Genomic DNA, 23,754 nt, shown 5'->3' with positions numbered 1-23,754 from the left:
ACAACAAACATTTGCTTCTCTCAGTTTTGGAGACTGGGAAGTCCAAGATCAAGTTGCTAATGCATTCAGTGTCTAGGGAAGTCCCATTTTCTGATTCATAGATTTCTTCTCACTATATCCCTACATGGCTGAAGGGGCAAGGAAGGTCTCTGAAATCTCTTCTATAAGGGCACTGATTCTATTATCAGGGTTCCACCCTCATGACCTAATCATTTCCCAAAGGTTCCACCTTCTAATATCACAGCCTTAAGGGTTAGGGTTTCAACATATGCATTTTGGGAAGCATGGACATTCAGCCTATAGCAGGTAGTATATGTATGCAGTAGAATACTACCCAGCAATGGAAAATGAACTATATGATTCAGGTAACATGAATGAATTTCAAAGTCATATGCTAAATGAATAAATAAGGCACAAAGTGAAATTTGTGATCTCGATTTTTATAAAGTTCAAAAAAGACAGAACTAAATTTTGGTGTTAGAAGTTATGATAGTGGCTAATTTGGAGGAGTAAAGAGGGTGGTGCTTGCAAAGGGGCAGGTGGGAAGTTTCTGAGTGTTGGTAACATTCTGTTCCTTAATCTGGATTTCTTCACTTTGTCATATTTTTTCAAGCTATATACTTAATGATCTATAAATCTTCTAAATACATGCTAAACTTCATTAAAAAGTAAGAGACAAACAGGCAGTTAGCTTAAACAACATTAATTTTATCTTCCTTTTATTTTATTTTAAGACAGGGTCTCACTGTGTTGCCCAGACTGGAGTGCAGTGGCACAATCTCGGCTCACTGCAGCCTTGACCTCCTGGGCTCTAGAGATCCTCCCACTTCAGCCTCTCAAGTAGCTTGGACTACAGGCGCACTCCACCACACCTGGTTGATTTTTGTATTTTTTGTAGAAATGGGGTTTCGCCATGTTGCCGAGGCTGGTTTCAAGACCAGCCTGCCTCCTGAGCTCAAGCTATCTGCCTGCCTCAGACTCCCAAAGTGCTGGGATTACAGGTGTACTACAGTGCCTAGCTTCTTTTGATTTTGATTATAACATTTATTTAAACTTAATCATTAAAGTAAAATTTATTTTAAAAAATATCTTTCATGTCAATATAATTCTTTAATATATACCAGGAATTTTCTTTCCTAATAGAGTATTTTTGCCCTTTATTTTTTGGATTTTTAAAATGTTTTTATGTTTTTTTTAAATCACACTGTAAACATTCTGTTTTATAATACATTTTAATTTCTGACAGTACTGTTACTCTTATGATTCATTTGTTTTGAACAGTTTTAACTGTTTCCTCATGTGAGTATTTTGTGAATTTTCAAAAAGGAGCTAGGATTTTGATTACTTTAACTTTACGAATTAATTTGAGTGGCATTGACATCTTGCCAGGTTGAGTTTTTTTCATCTAGGTCTATGATGTCTCTCCATTTATTTAAGTCTTCTCTTGTGCCATTGAATATTTGGAATTTTCCTTTAGAAAACTCAGCTATAATATATAAATAATACATGAATACATTCTTGTTGTTAAAAAGTTAAAACATTACAAATCTACAATCCCAAATTCAGATATACCTTTTCCCCACAATAGAGCCATCCAGTTATCAATGTGGAATGTATCTCTCCAAACTTTTCTAAGCATGTACCTATGTGTACTTGTACCCAGAGAAGATATATGATATGTTGATTTTTTTCATAATTTTTCTGTCTACAGAATAGTCTCATACAATCTATATTTTGGGGTGTGTGTGTGTGTGTGTGTGTGTGTATGTGTGTTATTTGTTCCCGCCAACACTATGGTTAGACATAGTTCCATGCTAGGACATTAAAATTCTCTCATTCTATTAAATTGCAAATTAACATATTGCAGAATGGATATATTATTGGTTGTTTATTTTACTGATGGACACATAGATTGTTACAGTTTTTTTTGTGATTATAAGCAATGTTAAATCACATTTTTATACACATCTACTTGCATACACTTATAAGTTTTTCTGTAAGTAGATTTTGAGATGTGGAATTGGTCAAAGTGTATGCGCATATTAAATCTTGGTAAATACTGCCTAATCTTTCTACAAATATTTTCCCCAATCAGCATGCTCACTAAGAATGTATAAACATATCCATTAACTCTTCATATATTGAAAACCATGGGAGATGGAAAGAATGAATAATTATTACTCTCAATGGAGTTTACAATAAAATGTTGTAATATATGGCAATAAACGTAATACCTTAAAAGTAGCTAACCTTGTAGAAGTAATAGCTTATAGTGCTTGGCAAAGAGAAGGGGTATTATCCTATTTCCAGGATGTCATGCTAATTTTTTTTCCAGCAAAATGGGCAAGCTAGTAAATACAACTTTTTGGCTCACTGAGTGGATTTATTTTTTGAGAACAGAGAAACTTACAAAGCCCAAAGTATACAATGACCAAACTTACGGAGCCCAAAGTGCAAAACCAGTTTATTAATGTACAGGAGATAAAACATGCCTGTGGGTCCTGACATGCCCACCCAATCTCACCTTCTGTCCATGTATACACCACACCAAAAGCCAATTTAACATTTAAATGCCAGCAAATCTAGTTTTTAATTAAAAAAAATTTTTTTAAATATCCACATAGCAGTCCACTTTTCATGTACTTTCTATGAAGCCTCTCAACTGGGAAAACCAATTTATAATCTAGATGGATGAGTATAGAATTAGAAGAAGAGGAGAGAGTTGGGTTAGTTACAGGAATTACTACCCCCACATTATGGAATATACCTGCCCTTGGTTAGACAGGATGTCTCCTAGGCAAAGACATCTTTCCTCTTGGACAGTGCTGGGATGGATCCATCCAATATATTCCTCTAGCATTCTCTGTTTTCTGGATTTTCAATGATGGAAAATCCTCCATCTAATAGGCATATTATTTTCCACTATAATCAAGGATTATTCTCTAGAAGCAATCCACAAAATTATTTAATTCCAATAATAAAATCAATAATTATAGTAATGTTTATTTAGGGCTTATGATATGCCAGGCAGAGTTCCAAGTACTTTAAATACATTAACTCATTTAATCTTTTTAAAAAATGTCTTTCTCTATCTCCATTTTTTGCCCATCATGTGTTGACTTGATAGTTTATCTCTCCGAGGGCACAAACTCATTTATTTTCTTTGTACATTCTTGAAGTGATCCGTGATATAAGTGAAATGGAAACATTATTAAAATACAGCAGGAATTCTAGTAGGAAGAGATTCTTTCTGATTAGATCAGTAAGGAAAACTTCTCATGAAGGAAGAGAAGGGTCTTAAAGTATGAATAGAATTTTTATTGGCAGAGGTAGGAGAAAATTTCATACTTAAAAACAAAGAAGAATATTTTTCCTCCTTAAAAGGGTAAGTTTCATTTACCTGGAAGTTTACTTACGTAAAATAACCTGACTTCATAATAATGACTGATAAAGGAGATATATTTTATAAATAATTTGTGGGGTGAGTGAGAAAGAATATGAATGTAAAAATTTTATTGTCTGATTAAACTAAATAGACATAAAACGAAACTGTCATTGGTTCTATGAGGCTTTTCTAATTGTGCTTCTCATATACTTGTACCATTTATACTTTATTGAAAATGAGACTCGAGAGATGCTGTTAAAGTTCGGGGGGGGGGGAGGAATTAGAATGCAGTGCCTTTTATTGCAGCATTTGTTATTTTAGAGGGAAAAAGCATCAGTGGTTACTTATAAATTGTGAGTCTGACCTACATTGCAGCGCTATCAAATTTCCCTGGGAACCTGATCAATAAAACACAGTTAAAAAAGAACCTTCCTAACAGCCTTTCCTTATAAAAAGCTAAGGTTGACAATCAAGAAAACAATTTGCTCAATTTCATCTACTCCCCTAGAATTCCCATCAGGCAAAATTACTCACTATTTCTTAGTCACAAAAGCATTTCATTTAAAATAATAATGTTGATTTTCACTGCATTTCAATATAAAAGTTACACATAAGGACTTATGGGTAATTATAATAGGCTAACTGTATGTGGTACCCTTTTCCCCGGTGTGCTCAGAAAAGACCCAAACTGGTAACAGAGGAAGGAACAAGTGGAAAGACTGAGAGTCACATTTTGGATGAAATTTATAGTCGCTATCCTTGATGAAGATACATTGAGAATCCTATGCTTGGACTACACACAATTTGCCCACCTTTTACATCTAACTGAGGCTCAAAAATAATAGAATGAGATCCTAAGTCAGCCCCGTTGAAAGGCAGCTATCTTCTTAATCAGGATTTCTCAACATTGACATTATTTACATTTGGGACTTGATAATTCTTTGTTATAGTGGATATTGAGTAGCATCCTGGTTTCTCCTCGCTAGATGATAGTAGTACTCTGCAGCTTCCCCCAGTTGTGACAACCAAAAATGTCTCTAGAAATTGCCACATACTTATTAAGGAACAAGGCAGCTCCCATGTTAGAGCCACAACCCTAAATGACGAGAGTCACTAGCGCCTGTAGCTTCCTCTGTTCTATCTCTCTTTGTCACCATTGAGCCCTCTCTGTTCACTTCCTACGACAAGAAGTCAAAGCATGCAGAATGCAGTGCTCTGAATTCTGGGGCACTTTATCCTGAAAAAAAATTTAAGAAAGAGCATTAGGACCAAAATTCATTTATGGTGCTAGAAGTTAAAGTAATGATTACCTTTGAGAGAGGGTATATTAGCAGAAGGAATACAAAGGGGACTTTTCTGGTGAAAGGATATTCTATATCTTGATCTAGGTGGTGGTTATGCATATGTTAAAATTCATTGAATCTTACTGTTAAGCTGGTTGTACTTTACTATATTGAAGTTATACCTCAATTAACAACAACAACAAAAAGAAAAGCTCAGGAGAAAGAGAACCAAATATGAGGCATATTAAAAGAAAAGAATAAAGACCCTGAAGATAAATAGAGAATATACCTCTGAAAATTAAAAGATGTGAACACTTTAGAATTCATGGGCTTACATCAAACAGTTCAGTTTGGGAAGGCTAGTGGATTTTCATGTAGTCCATACCAAAGGCCTTCCACAATTCCTGTGAAGCAAAAAGAAAATTAGCATTAAAAGCTGGGGCTGTTATTCAACCTATTGCCAGAATCTTGAAGATATAATGGATTTGCTTAAAAAATATAATAGATGGCTCTTCCAAGCTGTGCCAGCAGAAATAGCCTCCACATGTCCACTAGAAAGCTGGGGAGAAGCTTCATACCATCCACTTATCTGCCTCTTTGAAGGCGAGGAGTGTACTGATCATTATTCTAAGCAGCTCTTCTACTGCATAGGTACTGCTTTTTAAGGCAGAGTTCTCTGCTCCCTCTCCACCTAGTGACACCAATTATTCTACTTCTTATCTGGAGGGCAATGTCTTAGAAAATGCTGAGGCTGGGGGAGTGTGCAAGAGGCCAGCAATGGCTCATTGTTTTGAGGACCAAAGTCCACACAAGTAAAGCATTGTACTCAGAGTAATAACAGTGAGCGGGAAATATGCACTGAGTCAGCCTTGACATGTATCTAAAACAGTCAGAATTGCAGAGTGATTAGTGCAACAGTGGCAGATCTGACAAACGAATCACATTATCATCTGTGTAACAATGGTGCACACACTACGTTTCACAACAATTCATTTAGTTCCCACTTTAAAACAGGTTTTTACCTCTAATGCTCCCATGTTTAGAGACTTGGAAGCTGCTGCTGCTGTCCAAATAATCAGTATGCCTAGAGTGGTCAGTGCATCAGCACTAGTTCACATGTCATCCCAATAGGTCCATATTTTGAATGTGATCATTCTGTCTAGAGAGGCCAGTGTGTCTGAAATGGTTAGTGTGTTGAGTGTAATTAATCCGTTAGGTCCTGTGCATCTGCAGTGCTCAGTTGGTTTAGGCCAGTGGAATCTGCATTATTTGTTTGCATTTCTCTGGCATCTCTTCTAGGCCTACATGAAATCCACCATCTTTAGGCGATAAAGTAGTCTGAGGACATATATGACTGGGATGTGGCTACGTGCCTGAGGCTTTTGCATCCACTCTGGGGTATGGGTTCCCACTGCTCCAGCGTTATTCCCTTGGCTTGTCTGTTCAGCTTTTTAAATAGCTACCTCCACCCATAAAGAGGGGCCCCACCCTAACACCAGCCACACCCCACTGGGAATATCCAACAGGAATGAGACTATTTGGTAGCATTTTGCTCAACCTGCAGCTTGGGACCCAGGAGACCTGGGCAGCAGGATTTCTTTCACCTTAGCCCTTTCTCAGTTTCTCACTCTGACTCAGCGCTTCCAGGGACTGTAGAATCCCCTCATTAGTGGCCCCAGATGCCTTCCTCACCTCCTGGCTTTATTCATTAAAGCCATTATTCATTTATTCATTAATTTTTTTTTAAGTTCATACGTTCAATCAGCATATATTTATTTGCCATCTACTGCATTCCAGGCATTACTTTATGGGTGAAGGTTCTAGTGATACATGAGGCAGACAATATCCTTATTCTCTTGGAGCTTATATCCTAGTGGAGAAAACAGACCAAGTGAATAAACAAGCGTATATTAGATAGTAATAAAAGTTAAACCAGTACATGAGATTTTTGATTGGGGGCAGGGTAGGGGGTACTGAGAAGGTATAGTTGTTTCTCTATGCAAATAAGAATGCCCAGGACCTAGGAAAGTCTTAAAACAGACTGGAAGTTATTAAATGCAGTGGAGGCCTCGATGGCCTATTGACATTAATTTCCCCTTTGTTCCTTCCTAAAGAAATCAATTCCTAAATGTCTGTGTGTCTCAGGGAAGGCTGAGGGACCCAGCCACCAGCTTGGTCCTGATTAACATCTCCCAATAACACCATCCACCTTGGCAGTGACTGGTTTAAGAATCTGGGCCTAACCCAATCAACGCAGAATATTTTCTTGTCAAGAGATTGGTTCAGTAATGGACACATGATCCAATTTGAGCCAATAAGCTGTGAGGGGAGTTTTCTGGAGCTGCCTGGGAAGTTTTCTGCTCTTAATAGGAAGAGAAAATCGGTTCACTAGATGTGAAGGAGGAAGCAAGCATACTCAGTTGTTCCTAGCAGCTGGTGTAGGGCCACGAGGCAAATACTCTTGAGAGTAAATCTGACACTGTGGATGGCTAAGTGTAAAGAAGGAAATGGTCTGGTTTCGGAGGACATCAGTGAACCTCCAGACTAACGGATCTTGAAAGCCAGCTGGGGGAACCTTGCCATTCCTGTGCAGGCCACAACTTCTGTTTGTGCAGAGAGTTGCAGCTAGAGAGGCTCACAGGCACAGTGTTCAGTCAGTGAGGGACAGGAAATGAGGGAGAGCCACGCCAGCTTTCTTGTCCCTTGCTTGAGACAACCCTGAGGACACCAGGTGACAGAGAAACCCTCTCCAAATAGAACACATTTACACTGAACTGTGAATGACAACAAGAAGTCTTCTGTGAGAAGCGTGTTCACAGCTGAGGCATCAACTTGGCAAAGACCCTAATGTGGTATTTGTTTTGGCAGGTTCCGGAATCAGAAAAAAAGAGGGCAATTATGGCTGGGCGCTGGGGTTCTAGAGTCAGCGGGGTCAGGAAGTCTGGTAACACCCTTCTCCTCATCTTGCTTGCAGTTTGACCTTGAGGAGGACATTTAATCCTTTTGAGTATTAGTTTTCTCATCTTTAAACAGGCTTAATCGTAGCACCCACATGACAGGGTTGTAATGAGAATCAAATGAGCTCATGAATGTGAAGTGTTTATCACAGTCCCTGCCCGGAGTAGTTATTCTCTCATCTAGATTAGGTTTGTTTGCCCAGTGTTCTATTTGCTTGGATTTTTTGTCTTTTTAGGGTCATTGTCAGGATGAGCAGAATAAAATCACACTTGGCTGAACCTTGGAACAATGAGGTGCAAACCCCCACTGGTGAATGCTGCAGAACCATAGCTAAGCTTTTTTTTTTCTTTTTCTTTTCGTTAAATAGATAATCCAGATCCTTTCATAGCTCTAGCTGCCCCTAGAGGTTACTTCTTTGCCAGAAAACCTCAAAATATGTCTTAAAGTTTTGCAAAGTGTAAGTTACGTTTATCCTCTGAGCAAGAACACATCTCCTCTCCTGTAGCATCTGCTGGAAACTATCAAAAGAGAATCTGTCAACATTCATAAAGATTGAGGCCCACAGTAAACACTCTGGCCAATTTGTCCATCAAATAAGATTAAAAACCTACTGCAGACATATTATTGAGAAAAACTGGAAGTGCTAATACAGTTCTGCTGGAACACAAATGATTAATTACCTGATGGATTTGACACACATATTGTGGGCTGCTTTGAAAGCCTTCCTTGGGACCGTGTACTCTCATGGGATATTATTACTGCAGGGAAGTTCCTGAAGTATCCCTAACATTGAGGGTCATCCCAAGGACTACTGCCTCTTTAGCCCATACCCAGCTTTCCAGGAAGTCACTGCAAATTTGCATATGTTGATTGTACAGATGACTTAGTACAGTAATTTTAGAACTTTCCTGCAAGAGGGAAAAATTCCATCCAGAACACTTTTAGCAGTGTGCTATTATGAGTCCACAAAGAGAGCCGTTGGATTTAATAATATGTATTTGCTTAAAACAACAAAGACTGATGTGTTTCACCTCACACATAAAACTAATAACAAAGTGATTTCCTTTAGAGCTTTTTGTCAGAGAAGTCTAATAAAATAATAGAGACTGCTCAGTATTACTTATCTAGGGCAAGTAATATTTTTCTCATCGCTAGTAAGCTCATAATCAAACCTGTGTATGTTTAGTCACATGCTAGTGAACAGTTCTGTCTACCATCATATAGTAATTTTCTATAATTATGTGCTTTGAGAAATGAAATGGATAGAGAAGGATTCAGTTACTAGCTCTATCACTTATTCTTTGACCTTATTAATAATAATAGTGATAATGATGGTTAATGTTTATGATAGCTTACCAGGTCTCAAGAATTATGCTTAGAGATTAATTATACTTAACTTATACCCATCTCATTTAATATTTGCAAATGCCATTAAGAGGGAGAAGTATAATCATTATACCTTATTTATAGTTGAGAAATAGAAACTTTAAGTGGTCTTAAGACCTTTGTCCCAGGTCACACTTTTAGTAAGTGTCTCAGTTGCATTTCAAACTTGGGCTACCTGACCTGGCAGATCGTGTATTTATGGCATATTATGCTTCTTCTTGGGCTTAATTTTCTCATCTATATTTATCTTCCTCTCCTAGGTAACTGGGGATTCCAAGACTCTGCTCAGACTGTTTCCAGACTCAGTGTGGGAAAGAGTAGGGCTGGCTCACAGCTGAGGATATGGGGCAAAGTGTGACGGGAGCCAGGGCTGCAGGTTATGGGAGGGCAGGGCAGGAAGCAAGGGAAGGCTTGACGTGCCCAGCCCCAGTTCAGACATCCACAATGAAGGCTTGTTGACAGAGGAACTGCAGAGGCAACAGCTTGCATAGCTTGTCCCACCTTCTCCCCATGGCATGATGATAAATCCTTTATTCTCTATCTTTCATAGCGGTTCTGCTGTTATGAACCCTGGTGTGCTGCCCCTGCAGAGTTTACATTTTAGACAGACAGCAGGCAGCTTAATAAATAATTAAATTGTATATATGATTAAAAGTTAAAGGTGCTATGGGAAAAAAGAAGATTAAAGAAGCAAAGAGTAAGGGAATTTAGGATACTGTGGGGGTGGGTGGAGTGGGAAGCAGGGCACTGTCTAAACTAGAGTGGCCATGCTGGGCCTGACTGAGAAGGGAGGATTTGGATACATACCCGAAGGAGGTGAGGGGCAAGCCCAGGGACGCATCATGGGCAGAGGGAGCATGGAACACACTCTCTCAGCCAAGAAAGTGCCTGGAGTATCCCAGGAACTTGAACTCCAAGGAGGCCTGTGTGATTGGAAAGGAGAGAGCAAGGAGTAGGGCAGGAGGACATCTATCTGGAACTGTGTTGGGCTCTGATCATAGCAAGGGTTGGCAAATACAGCCTGAGGACCACATCCTGTCCCTTGGCCTATTTCTGTACATTAAATCCTATTGAAGCACAGCTGCTCTTACATATCATCTGTGGCTGCTTTCTGGCTGTAAGTGCAGAGTTGAATAGTTGTGACAGAGATCTTATGGATTACATGGCCTGATATATTTACTGGAAAAGTTTGCTGACCTCTCGTGTAGAGCGTGGAGGTTTTTGGCCTTTACTCTGAGTGAAACCCAAATCTCAGGGTTTTGAGCAGAGGAGGAACAGGATCTGATTTATGTTATGTAAGAATTACTCCTACTGCTATGTTGAGAAAAGCCTGCATCTGGGCAGCATAGAAGCAGATAGACCCATTAGGAGGCTATTACTTTAATCCAAACAAGAGATGATGGGAGATTGGAACAGAATGGCAGCAGGAGAGGTGGAGAGAGGTGCTCAGTTTCTGATTATCTTTTGAAGCTTGAGTCAACCTGACAGGTTGGATTCAGAGTATGAGAAAAATGAAGGAGTCAACAAATGTATAATAATAATCTATCTTAAGTGCTGATATAAAAGGATTCCTTAAAAATGCCTTAGGGACCAATGGGGATGGGAGAGGTGCCGACCTCTCTACCCACTGGAATAGCTCTGTTTTATCAATTTTATGTATTGGGTTTTCTACTAATGCAGTTGTTCTCAACTTTGGCTGCACATTAGAATCATCTGGGGGAGCTTTAAAAGGTGCCGATGCCTGGGCCCCACCCTGCAAATTCTTGTTCAGTTGGTTTGAGTTTTGGCTTAAGTGTTATGATTCATAAAGGCTTTCCACGTGTTTCTTCCATCAGCCAAGGTTGAGAACCACTGCTCTGATATTTTCTTTGAACAAACTTCCCGTGGTTTTTGAATGACGGAAAAGGACTGGTTTCAGATCTAGAAATGTGTGATGAAATTTGTCTTTGTCATTTAGATTTTCTCAGCATTCAGCACCTTCATAACCTCTTTTATTTTATTTTTTTGAAGTAATTTCTTCTCCCCTTTGTTTATAGCCTTGGTGGTGGAAGCATCTGTTCCCCTACCACGTAAGGCGATCTTCCTGGATCTCTTTTCTCCCTTCCCCTAGTGCATGCAGATGGCATCTCTTTGACTTGAACCCAACCAGTTGAGCACACAAATGTGAATGTCAGAGATGGTTGCAGGTGTTTTGCCACAGCAGTGGCAGTCTGCCCAGGATTGCCCAGCCATGAAATGATCGCAGAGTCCTTTCCTGTTTCTCCACTCTCAGAGCCCCTGGGTACTTTCTATCTATTCCCAAGCCTGGGGCCCCAGTCTTTTGTTGATTCTGTCAGTCCTCTTTCCTCCACTCTGTATGATGTTGATTAATTAAATTCCCTATTACTGCAGTTAGCTATAGCTTGTAATCAAGAACTCTATTGATACAGAGCACCTGGGTGGCATATGCTCGTTTGTATCATGACATTAGTCTATTCATTTGGCAGTTGTGTACTGTGATTTCTTTGTTGGAAAAGGGCAAACAGGAAAAACAACCTATTGAACTATGCTTATTCAATAGGGATAGACAGATATAAATTGGTGCCAGATCTTTTGGTGGTTATAGCAATCATTTATAAAACTAGCACAGCTATCAATAATAACAACAATTTATTAATCATCCACTTGAAAGTATAAAAACGTGATTTAATATTTCTATAGATGCCAAGTCTTTGGCTGAAAAATGTCATATATGTGTAAAATCAAGACTGATATGACAAGCTAACAAGATCTCAATTTTGGGGCACACTTTGGATCTCCAGAGAGAGATTTGTGTCACTCTGTGTCCTCCAGGAAGCAGGCACCAAGACAGAATTAGAAGTGCAAGAGATTTATTGTAGAAAATATCTTTGAAAGATAAAGGGAAAGGTCACAGAAGTAGTTAGAACTAGTTAGACCATGCCGCACTTTTGGACACTGTGAAAGGAGAGGAGGCAGTTAGGGGTATTTGTGGGAAAGCCTCAAACTGCAATGCAGTTCAGCAAAAGTCTAGATCAGGCTGATGGGGAGCTTTGGTGCAAAGATTGCCAGTTAGAGGAGTCTTGTTTTGGGCAGGAATCTCCCAGATCCAGTAGCCCTGATAACCTGAAAAGAGGGTGGTCTCAGAGAAAACACAGGGGTGGATCACAAAGATGCAGCAACTGAAGGTGGTCTACTAACTACTTTCCTTGCAGCAGGTTCTCTTTTGAAACATTTGAGTAGTGTGCCACCATAGAGGCCACAGAAGGCCATAGAAGCACAGTTTGCTTTGTAAAAATCAAAGTTGAACTCTCTGTCCACCCCTATTATTCAAGACCACATAAAGCATGAAAACTGAGTATATGTGGGCATGTGTATGTGTTATTATTATAGTTTTTGTTTGTGGTTTAGCAGGAAGTTTTTACATTTGTTGTTGTGGGGGGTGAGTCTTTATGAAGAATTGATGCCTTATCTTTCACCTACAGAAAAATCATAAGTGGGGTGCTGCAGAGGCATTATAATTCTAAACACTAGGTCCTGGGGAAGGGTAGCTAAATTTTCAGAGATCTAGATCCTAATCCTTTTTGTCTGCTCAAGTTACGTTCTTTTTGTTCTCTCCTCTCTTTCATGCACAGTAGCCAGTTCTCTGTTCTTGATTATGTGACCTCAGTGGCATCAAATACTGCTGACACCTCCTTCTTTTTGAAACATATACTTTGGTTTCCATTCATACCGCTTTCCTCTATCTACTGCTCTTTCAATACTGTGTTATTTTTATCATTATATAAACGTGTTCTTTAACATTTCTCTGTTTTCCACATTTCTTTCCAGTCATTCTCCCATTATTCTGCACCTATTCAAGGGCAAACACATGAGTTATCTCCTCTATCTCTATATCCTTTCAATCTTCAACCCATTTTATTTTATTTTGTTAGAAACAAATGCTTGTTACTCAGTGCCAAAAAGAACTAGCGCTCAGACAAAGAATTTTCTCAGCAAGGCAATTTACTTCTATAGAAGGGTGCATCTCATGGATGGAGCAATAGCAAGAGCACACCTGAATGGGGAGGGAAAGGTGTTCTTATCCTTGATGCAGGTAGCCCCTACTGCTACGTTGTTCCCCTATTGGCTAGGGTTGGACTGCATAGTCTAAGCTAATTCCGATTGGCTATTTTAAAGGGAGTAGAGGTATGAGCCAGAGTGGCAGGGTGAGCAGTTTGGCAGGAAGGACAGTTTTGAAACACATAACTAAAGGTGACTCAGATTGAAACAGGTGACCAGGAATGACTCAGGTCAAAGCAGGTACTAGGGGAACAAATGTGAACTACTGATTAGAACTGGTGGGAAAGTTCTTTATTGAAACTAGAGGCAAGGGGGTAAAGAGAACCAGGAAGTTAAACTTTAAAATGGAGAACAAAGAGTAAGGGAGCTGAACATACTGACATACTGATTCTTTGAAGAGAAACTTGAAGCTCACTGTATTTAACTATTTTATTTTATTTTGCCTTCTGAAACCCAGATAGAACCCACTTTAATCTGACTTAACTCTCCCTGCTCCTCAGCAGTTCCATTTGTCAAGGGCAACAATGACTTCCAGGGAGCAAACCCAGTAGCCAGTTCTCTGTTCTTGGTTATGTGACCTCAGTGGCATCAAATATGCTGACATCTCCTTCTTTCTGAAACATGTACTTTGGTTTCCATTCATACCACTTTCCTCATTTCTTCCTCTTTTGCTCTGTCCACTTCCTGTCAATATCATCAGCTGACTCCTCTTTAACCAAATCAAACATTGTACTTACCTTGTTTTGGTCTTAACTGAACATTCTTTGCTCCCCCTCCTTCCCTCCCCCACTCCCATGCCTACTTGTTTCCCAGTTCAGGATGCTATGGCCATTTTGGGTAGGATGATTCTTTGTTGTATGGGGTATTCTTTGCATTGAAGGTCTTTTAACATCCTTGGTCCCCAGATAACTAAATTCCTTCTTAGTTACTGGGCCATCTGGGTTTGCATGAGTTCTCTGAGGCAAGCCCTTAAAGGAGGAATGTGTGCAAAGGGCCTGTTAAGGAAGAGCTCCCAGGAGAATTAGAAAGGGTATGGGGGAAGTAGGGCAGAATAAGAGAACACACCAAGAAAGAATAATATTTCAGTTTGTCCTGGCTTGAGACAAAAAAGCTGGGCATTCATGTTCCCACTTCTATCAGTCATTGGCTAAGGACTGCTGTGTGTGTGTCTGTGTGTGTGTTGTGGAGGGAAGGGCAATTACGGTGAGTGGGTTAGTTGTGAAATCCCAAGAACTTTCAGCTCTCTGGGCTTGCAGCCAAAGTAGTCCAGTAGCTCCAAAGAAATCACTGAACCAAGTTGCAGGTCCAAGCCCTTAGAAGCAAAGCACCCAGGAGTGAGGGGATGGAACTCAGAACTAGTAAGGAGGATTCCAGGGGACCAGCACAGACAGTGTCTGTTACAGGGTCTGTGTTGGGAATATGGATAGAACAGGGTGGGTAAAAGCTGTATGTAAGGGGAAAGAGAAAGGAGAATGGGTCTGACTGATCAGACCCCTGCATGCCATTCATGAGAGTGATCCTTTGTGGATCTGTTTTCTAGAAAGTCTTCAGGCAGGTGGATGGAGAAGGCAACTTTAGGAGTGGCAGTGTGAGTTCACAGGAGCTGAATTGGTTCAGAAGTCTGCTTCCTGCTTCTGGGGCCAGGAATTATTTTCTGGGATCAGCAGTCCACCTTGGTATAATCAGAGACCTGGCCTGCAAATGTCCCTCACTGCCTGTGACTTGTCTCCTTCCAGCAATCCAGCAGGACTCTCATGAATGGGACATAATCCCCTGTGGGATGGAGTGTAGGAGTTCTCCCCACTACCAGCAATGAACAGGAGTGTTTGTTGTGCTTGCCTTTTGGACCAAGGTTTTATAATTTAAAAAATCAAGAGTTTAATAATTTTAAAATGGAGAGGAGAAATTCTGTTTAATATTAGGAAACTTTTGAATTATCTTTATAATACTTATAATAAAAGCACATGACATACAAGGTGCAAGTAAGAATACCTTAAGCTGTAAAGAAAGGAAAGGATGCTTCCTTGCATAGAAGTATTGAAAAGCAGAGAGGACAATATTAATTCTCAATTCTAACACACAAAGGCAACTGATTTTAGCATTTTAATATTAAACCATCATTCTCAGCAAACTCACACAAGAACAGAAAATCAAATACTGCATGTTCTCGCTCATAGGTGAGTGTTGAACAATGAGAACATGTAAGCACAGGGAGGGGAGCATCACACACTGGGATCTGTTGAGGCAGGGGCTAAGGGAGGAGCAGTGAGGGGTGGAGAGGTTGGGTAGGGATAATATGGGGAGAAAAGCCAGATATAGGTGATGGGGGATGGAGGCAGCAAACCACCTTGCCATGTATGTACCTATGCAACAACCCTGCATGATTTGCACATGTATGCCAGAACCTAAAGTACAATTTAAAAAAATTTTCAATATATGTTTTTTATATAATGCTTTTTTTCACATAATGCTATAATGGAAATGGTTTTCAAGTATGTCTAGGATTTGTTTGATACTTCTTCCTTCTAGAAATGTCTCTTAATTTACCTCTTCTTGAATGTTAGAGGGACTTAGTGTCTTACTTCTAACAAATAGACTATAGCAGAGGTATTAATAATGGTGTGTGACTTTGGAGATTAGATCATAAGAGGGCTGTGATCCCTTCCTTGTTTCTCCTCGGGACACTTACTCTGGGGAAGCCAGTTGACACGTGAGGATGCTCCAGCAGCCCTATGGAGAGATTCACGTAGTGGCGTCTGTCAGCAGCCTTCTCCAGGGTCTCCATCCAACAGCCAGACAGGTGCATCATTGTGGAAGTATGTCCTGTAGTGCCAGACAAGCCTTTAAATGGATGCTGGCCAACATATTGACTACAGCCTCATGAGATACCCTGAAACCACCCAGCTAAGCTGCTCCCAAATTCCTGACCCACTGAAACTGTGCAGTAACAAATGCCTTTTGTTTTGGGATAATGTTTAATGTAACAATAGAGAACTAATATCAGGCTCTTGATACATTCAAGTTGCCTTTTCAAAAGGTTATATAAATTTATTCACTCATCAAAAATAGGTAAGAGTGGTTATTTAACTAAGCCCTTTTCAATTGAATTTTTATGACTAATGAAACAAATCTTTGCTAATGCAGAAATAAATTATTATAAGTACTAGATTCTTTCATTCTGCTTTGGTTAAAATTAGAGTTGAATTAATTTTAGTGTCACTTAATGAATTCTTTAAGTGAAGGAATCATTAACACAGGACTTCAGAAAATGCAAAGTGCTGATTTATTCATTGCCCTTTATTGTGAGAGGATAAGAAAGGGTAGAGAAAAAATATATATAATTTATCATAATATTTAAGTTAATATTATTATTCATCTTGTCATAAAGTTGAATTTCTGTCAAAGTATATGTATTTATTAAGAAGAACAAACGTTTTTCTGTAATCTTGAGAATTGTTCTTTAACAGGTCCAAGGACTTCTTATTGAAACCTTAAGACTATTAATGTTGTTTATAGGCAATTACATTTGCTATAATTTTTTGGTAGAAAATAATACTTTTTATTTAAAGTTGTTTCTTAAAGAAAATGGCTTTTCTCCTCAACCTTGTCTTAATAACTATTAACTGGCCACGGCCTTGCAAATCTGGTTGCAATTATCTCAAGTAGTTTTCAAAAATATTGGAGCAGGGGAAGTATTTGTAATTTTTTCCTTTTTACATAAGTCATACAAGTAAAGATAATCATTGCAATGTTATAATAGAATTAGCGCTTAAATAAAAAATGAAGTCTCAAACTTTTAATCTATACTCTTTTGATAAATTAGAAACAGGGAGAAGTTCTGACCTTAAAACATGGAGAAAGCCTTGAATGAAATGTAACATCTGTGGTTTTCAAATAGCCTCATATATGGGAATATGCACAGTACAATCAACTATCTTGTTATTTCTGTTTTCAAAAGCTCATCCCTTTCTTTTCATCATTATTTTGTAGAGTACTTTAACTGCTTTGAAGCGTCTTCTATGAGTGAGATCAGAGAGAGCAGTATTGCCTGTTCAATTATAGAAGCCTAAAGCTGGCTGTAACATTGTTATATTAACAGTACATCCTTTGCTGCTCTTAACATGTACTTAACAGTACATGTGGGGTGGCATATGTATGGAACAGCAAGAAATAGTATAGAAAAAAACATGCAATTGAAATGAAAAACAGTTTACCATACTTACTAGCACTAACATTTTTATTTTAAACTTTGGAAAAACAATGAAATAATTTATATCGCTGAATTTGCTCTTACATAGCCTGTTAATCTGGGAACTTTTGAAGAGGTCTTTTGTTTCTATTAACTTATCTGGTTGTTAAGTACACAAATAAAATCTGCTGCTTGATTCCCTATGCTATATGATTTTCATTCTAAATGTATAAGTGGAAAGGTAATCCCTCATGTAATTATATGCAGTGTCTATGAAAACATTAACTTAGGTGACTATCTTCTTATTATTTCAGAATACATTTTAAATATATTTTATGCAAATGTATTTTTAAATGCATTTATGCTGCATCTTAACTAAGTAGTTCGGGAAGATGGTAAGCAAACAGTTTTTTATTTGCTCACTTGAACAAGTCACTTTCAATGCTTCGCAGAGTGAGGCATACCTAGGCAAATATATAAGCAAAGAAATTAATACTAGCTTAAACAATAATTGCCAATTTGACTATGTTCTGACATCAAAACAGAATGAATGTTATCTTGCACAGAGAGAGTTTATTTTTATGTGTATCAGTGACTCATGAAAACAATTACAAGAAACTCTCAAAATGATAATTAGGAAAAATGCGATTTTGCCTTGCTTTCAGGTTTTCTGAAACTTTGACTTTAGAAAAAACTTGGCTTGGCCAAGTTACAGGTGTGGCGGCTTATGCCTGTAATCCCAACTCTTAGGGAGGCCGAGATGTGTGGATCATTTGAGGTCAGGACTTCAAGACCAGCCTGGCTAACATGGTGAAACCCCATCTCTACTATAAATGCAAAAATTAGCTAGGTGGTAGTGGTGTGTGCCTGTAATCCTACTCGGGAGACTGAGGCAGGAGAATCGCTTGAGCCTGGGAGGTGGAGGTTGCTGTTAGCTGAGATCATGCCACTGTACTCCAGCCTGGGCTATAGAGTGAGACCCTGTCTCAAAAAAAAAAAAAAAATAAATAAAAAGAAAAAAGAAAAAGAGAGCAAAGGAAAAAACTAAGCTTGGCTTTGTTTATTTCTGGTATTATAGAAGAATTTGATTTTATAAAATAAGGTGCAGTCTCTGCATTTGGCAGAAACATGCCCCCTTTCTAACGATGGGAGAAAATCTTGCAGCTCCTGTCCTGAATGTGTCTTTAACCATTTCATGCCATAAAGTCAGTGCCACACTGTTCATTCACTGGTGCAGGACTCAGTTCGATTTTTTTCCCCACAGCGTTGGCTTTGAAGCAATGACTCTGCCTCTGACCTGTGGTCTGTACACCTGGACACTTCCTTTAAGTGTGTGGCTTGGGCTGGATAGCATCCCTGTTCTGCACGCTACCCAGCCTGAGATCTCTACTGCTTATTACTAATCTCTGATACCAGACCCAGGTGTCTGGCATACACTGTCCTTCCTGGCTGGGCCCTTAGTACTCTGGGCCATCACTAACCTAGTAATGGGAATTGAATAGCCTCTGCAGAGACTGTCCTCCTGTGCATGATAATTTAACCAACAGAGCAAAAAGTTGCTAGGCACTGCCACTTCTAATGAGTATCCCCTTCACACAATTATATGTTTTAAGATGATAGACAAAGAGACAAATTATGTGTTAGAAAATTAGCTAAAAGTACAGTGCTTTCCATATAAAAAGATTTCCCTATCATTTGGGGTGGTTTTGGAAAAAAATAAAACATCATCTTTGAAATGATTTGTATTTAATATTTCCTGTGGCAAGTTTAAAATTGTGAAGTTTACATTAGCTTTAATTCCATTTTTTTTTTTTTGGTAAGAAAACCAAACCAAACCAATTTAATAGCCTTATGTGTATGTGTTGACTCCTAAACAACCCTTCGCCCCAAATCTAGTGTTAGAAAAACACACACATTGACTCCCTAAAGATCAATGTAAGTCCATTTGAGGATGTCCTACTTAAGATTGTAAAGTTGAAGCGATTTTATAATCCTACAACGTGTGTGTGTGTGTGTGTGTGTGTGTGTGTGTGTGTGTGTTTTAAAGTACATTAAAAAGATGGGGACAGGGTTGGGGGCGTATAAAACAGGTGCCTAAGTAAATAACAGACCATGTCCTTTTACCTACAAACTGTTATCGTGGAAGTATATAGTGCCCTTTCCTTCAATTAGGCTAAGTAGTTGTCTCTACCATTGTTGTTCAGTAAGTTTCAGCAGTTCTACCTTGAAATAGGTAAGTTTGTGGAAAAGTCACACTCTAGGTTGCACAAAAGTTCTATGTATACAGTTGGTCACAAGTAACAAAGCTACTTTGCAAGGCCTACTTTTTTTTGAAATTAAAAATAAGTCTAGTCTGTGTTTGGGGTGATTTATTTTTTAATGTTTGCAAAGCAGAATAGCAACAGCTGTGATTGCAGGACTTGCCTGAGGTTGTGGTCCCAACCTTTGCCAACATTTGCATATCAGTAAGAAAAATAAAACAAGGAGGTTTTTTTTTTCTTTCTTTTTTTTTTTTTTTTTCAGTTGGAGTTTTGCTCTTGTTGCCCAGGCTGGAGTGCAATGGCGGCGGGATCTCGGCTCACTGCAACCTCCGCCTCCCAGGTTCAAGTGATTCTCCTGCCTCAGCCTCTCAAGTAGCTGGGATTACAGGCATGTGCCAACATGCCTGGCTAATTTTGTGTTTTTAGTAGAGATGGGGTTTCTTCCTGTTGTTCAGGCTGGTTTCAAACTCCTGACCTCAAGTGATCCACCCACTTCGGCCTCCCAAAGTGCTAGGATTACAGGCGTGAGCCACTGTGTCCAACAAAAAAAATTTTAAAGAAGATTCTAGAGATTTCACTCTACATTTCTCCTTCCATGGAGGTCCTCCTATGCTTTAACTGACCACAGTCTCATTATTATCCAGCAAGTGAGGACACCAGTGTTTGGGATCAGTCAATAGCACCTGGTTCTTCCACATCTGCAGATACCTGATTGGGAGCCATCCCTCTTGGAAACTGTGGTCTTATTCAGGATCGATCTGGCCCCCAGGGAAACTGGGAGAGTGGAACATGGCCACTCTGGACCACAGAGGTCTCACTGGTCTTCGTGGCCAGAGCACCTTGAGCATGCTGGTGCACTGGTTCCACGGGAAAACGTTTCTGAGACTCTTTTTCTCTCGATACCTAACAGAGCCATGGTGTTCTCCATGGCTTCCTCCCACGGTGGGCCAGGTGACTGTTTACCCGTGTGTCATAGAGCAGACCTTCAAGGTGCCTTTGTGGGTAAAGGCTTGCCCACAAATGCTGCATTCAACAGGCTTCTTGCAGTGTGCACCTGCTCGTGAATCTGGGTGTGCTAGCAGCCTGTTCCTCCCACACATGTGCTGGGCCTGCTGGCAGGGCTGAGTGCCAACAAAGGGCTTGGGGACGATGCTGAGGGTCCGACCGAGGTGCCAGAACCCCGACTTTGTCATGGGTTGGCTAGGCTGGCATAAATGTGGAAGGGAGCCTACTCCCACACTTATGCTTGTCGAGGACCACCTCATCTTCGAGTTTGGCCCCCCACAGAAATGTCCAGTGGCTTCCCCTTCTCGTTTCTGGGTGGTCTAGCACAACCCACCATGGAGAAAGGCTGCTGGCAGAGTACCTGGTGGGGCACGAGGATGCACAGTGCTGAGGGGGCAAGACTGACATTCGGGAGTACCCTCTCCCATCCGGCGGCAGAGTGGGGCAGGCGGGGGTGGGGTGCAGCAGTTCTGGGGACATGCATCTGGCAGCAGAAGGGATGTCAGTGTGAGGTAGCTTGGCTTGTTTCAAGGCGTCCAGAGACAGACCTTGGCTTCTAGCTTTCTACCTGAGCAAAGCCACTGCCGCAGAAACCTTCGGGACACGTGGCTGCCCAAAGTCTTTGGGGTGCGGCACCGTTGCATGAATGGCGCACCTGGGCTCTGATCTGCTGGGTGAACTGGATCTGCTGTAGCTGCTGCAGGCACGGGATCTGCTTGAGCACCGACAGGATGCTGTTGACGCCAGGCACTGGCACTCCGCAGACTCACCGCCCTGTAGTGCCTGCAGGGGCACCCTTTGGCTATTGCTTTTGGGTGCATAGCTTATGCCCTGAGGTGTGGGTGGCAAGGTGGTGTCTGTCTTTAAGTACCCCACAGCCTCAGCACCCGGCTTCTCCTTCATGTGCCCTGGGATGCCACCAGTTTCCCTGTGGCTGTCCTTCCTGCTTGGACCTGGTGGCTGGTGGCTCAGCACAGACCTGAGGAAGTCTTCTGAAAGCACTGGGCCCTCACTGTCATTCATCATGCAGACACGTGGATTTTTAATGCATTTTTCCTTATGTTCCAAGAACTGAGAGATGCCAAAGAACTCCACACAGCATTTCTCACAGACATTTCTCTTCTCCTCTGGAAGGTGATTTACCATGTCTTTGTCCTCACTCCTTCCATCTTCATTCCCTGGGACACACAGCTTTCCGCCAGTGCCCTTGGGGTACGGTCTGCAAACTCAGGGATTGGGAGGTGCTGCTGCTGCTCACCCTGATCCTCCTTGGAGCTGATGTTTTGGGGTATCCCCTGCTTGCACAATGTGATACGAGCATTGGGGTGCCAGGAGAGCCGCAGTTATTTGCCCTCTATGGCAAAAATTCCCGGCGTTGAGAAATATCTTATCTTCAAAAGACAGCAAATCTTCAATAACAAAAATGTCCCTTTTAAACTTATGGCAGCTACCATGACCAATCCAGCCCAAATTGCTTAGTACATTCCAAACTCCTCACATAGCCTAAGACCCTTGTGTACTCTCTTTCCACAATGATTGCTCTTGGCTGGTCTGCTTTGTAAACTATTTCCCCAACAACCTACCTCAAACATGTTCCCTGTGAAATCTTTCATCTCCCTTACTCGAGTTGACTTGATCTTACCTGATGCCAATGCTTTATATTGAATATAACACCATTTCTTACACTGATTTATAACAATTTATCCATTTGAGTCTTTGAATTCCTTGAGGGTAGAGATTTTATCTTTTTTGTGACCACTGAATCTGGGCACCCATGAAATATCTGTGGCATGAATTAATGACCTTGAGAAACAATGAAAATCCAGACCCAGTAGGTGATTGGAATTATTAAATTGTGATATGGCCATCAGACTCTATGACAAAAATTGTTTCATTAATCTGCTGGGTGCAGTGGCTCAACACCTGTAATCTCAGCACTTCCAGAGGTTAAGGCGAGAGGACCACTTGAGCTCAGGAGTTCAAGATGTGCCCGTGCAACCTATCTCTACAAAAAATGACATGTCTCTGCAAAAATAAAGAAATTACCTGGGCCTGGTGGCACATACCTGTAGTTCCAGCTACTTGGGAGGGTGAGATGGGAAGATCGCTTGAGCCTGGGAGGTCGAGGCTGTAGTGAGCAGTGGTTGTGCCACTGCACTGCAGCCTCGGTGACAGAGCAAGACCTTATCTCAAAACCAACCAACCAAACAAACAAAAAACTGAACATTAACTTCAGTCTGTGAAAGATTAGACCATAGCCAACTCTGGTGTGTGAAAACAAAGTTGACTGAGTCTCAATAATATTCCTTCTAGCTGGCTGGAAGAAATGCTAAGTCAATGCTTTTTTCTGTGAAACCAAGACATTTTTATTTGGTTTGTCATTTATTAACCTCTGAATAACTTGTTATAGGTCAAGTGATAGAGTTGCAAGAGGGATTGCTTTGAGACAGACTGGCAGGATGCCCAGACAGTCTCTCTTGAGTGCCATCATCCCAGAAGTGCTGTCCTATTCTAGGCTGGGTTCTTTGCTTTCCACAACCTTGACATTTCATTCAGTGTAGAAATGATCATGTAACCAAACCCACAAGACTGATATATATTAATCAAGATCTCAGTCTGTTAATTGACAATGAAAAGTATAACTGGCAAGCAGATAAGAAATTTATTATTAGCTGGTTACTGTGTTCCTTCCTCGTCAGGAAAACATAGTTGGGAAACAAATGTTTAAATCAAAAGTTACTTAGTGGATCTAGATGAAGAGAAAGGGAGCAAGTAGGTCATTGAGTCATGAGAATTGGAGGCTCCATCTTCCTCCTGGCCCCCAGCTGTCAAGCTGTTGGGTATTTGTATTCAGGGGCTGCGGTAGTCTTTTCCCTAGGTGGAGGACTCTACTAAAAAATTCTTGTCTTTTGACTTCCCACTTAAAAGGAAGTCAGTCTACCCCAATGCATTCAGTTCCTACTACTAACAGGATTTATTCAGGCAAGGCAAAATAAAACCGTCTATTTTAATCTAAAATTCTCATGTTAGAATTATAATCCAGTAAGACTACTGTCACACTGTTCATCCTGGACACCTCGATTGGACTTGAGAGCATTTTCAAATCCCTGCAGCCCCACAGTTTTATTGAATTAATTTCTACATTTAGCTAATCTCATCCATTATGCGTTAATTCTTATTAGATTCATTCTTAGAAAATGGAAACATTATTTATAGGTTTTGAGGGCT

General features: G+C 40.3%; 2 long non-coding RNA genes across 3 annotated transcripts in view; one reads left to right on the top strand and one right to left on the bottom strand.

Annotated features, from left to right (window-relative positions):
• The window catches only part of LOC141585624 (uncharacterized), a 361,964-nt gene that overhangs the window by 165,595 nt on the left and 172,615 nt on the right, over positions 1-23,754 (top strand). The gene's annotated exons all lie outside the window — the stretch shown is intronic.
• LOC141585623 (uncharacterized) lies at positions 1,103-22,688 on the bottom strand. Its single transcript, XR_012519206.1, has 3 exons — positions 22,593-22,688; positions 15,761-15,894; positions 1,103-5,072 (listed from the first exon to the last, which is right to left on the bottom strand). It is a non-coding gene; the product is annotated as an uncharacterized LOC141585623 (long non-coding RNA).

The sequence above is a fragment of the Saimiri boliviensis genome, chromosome 9 (assembly GCF_048565385.1).
Source record: "Saimiri boliviensis isolate mSaiBol1 chromosome 9, mSaiBol1.pri, whole genome shotgun sequence".
Classification (NCBI taxonomy): domain Eukaryota; kingdom Metazoa; phylum Chordata; class Mammalia; order Primates; family Cebidae; genus Saimiri; species Saimiri boliviensis.
The sequence above is the reverse complement of the archived record's forward strand: the minus strand, read 5'-3'. Positions and strand labels throughout refer to the sequence as shown.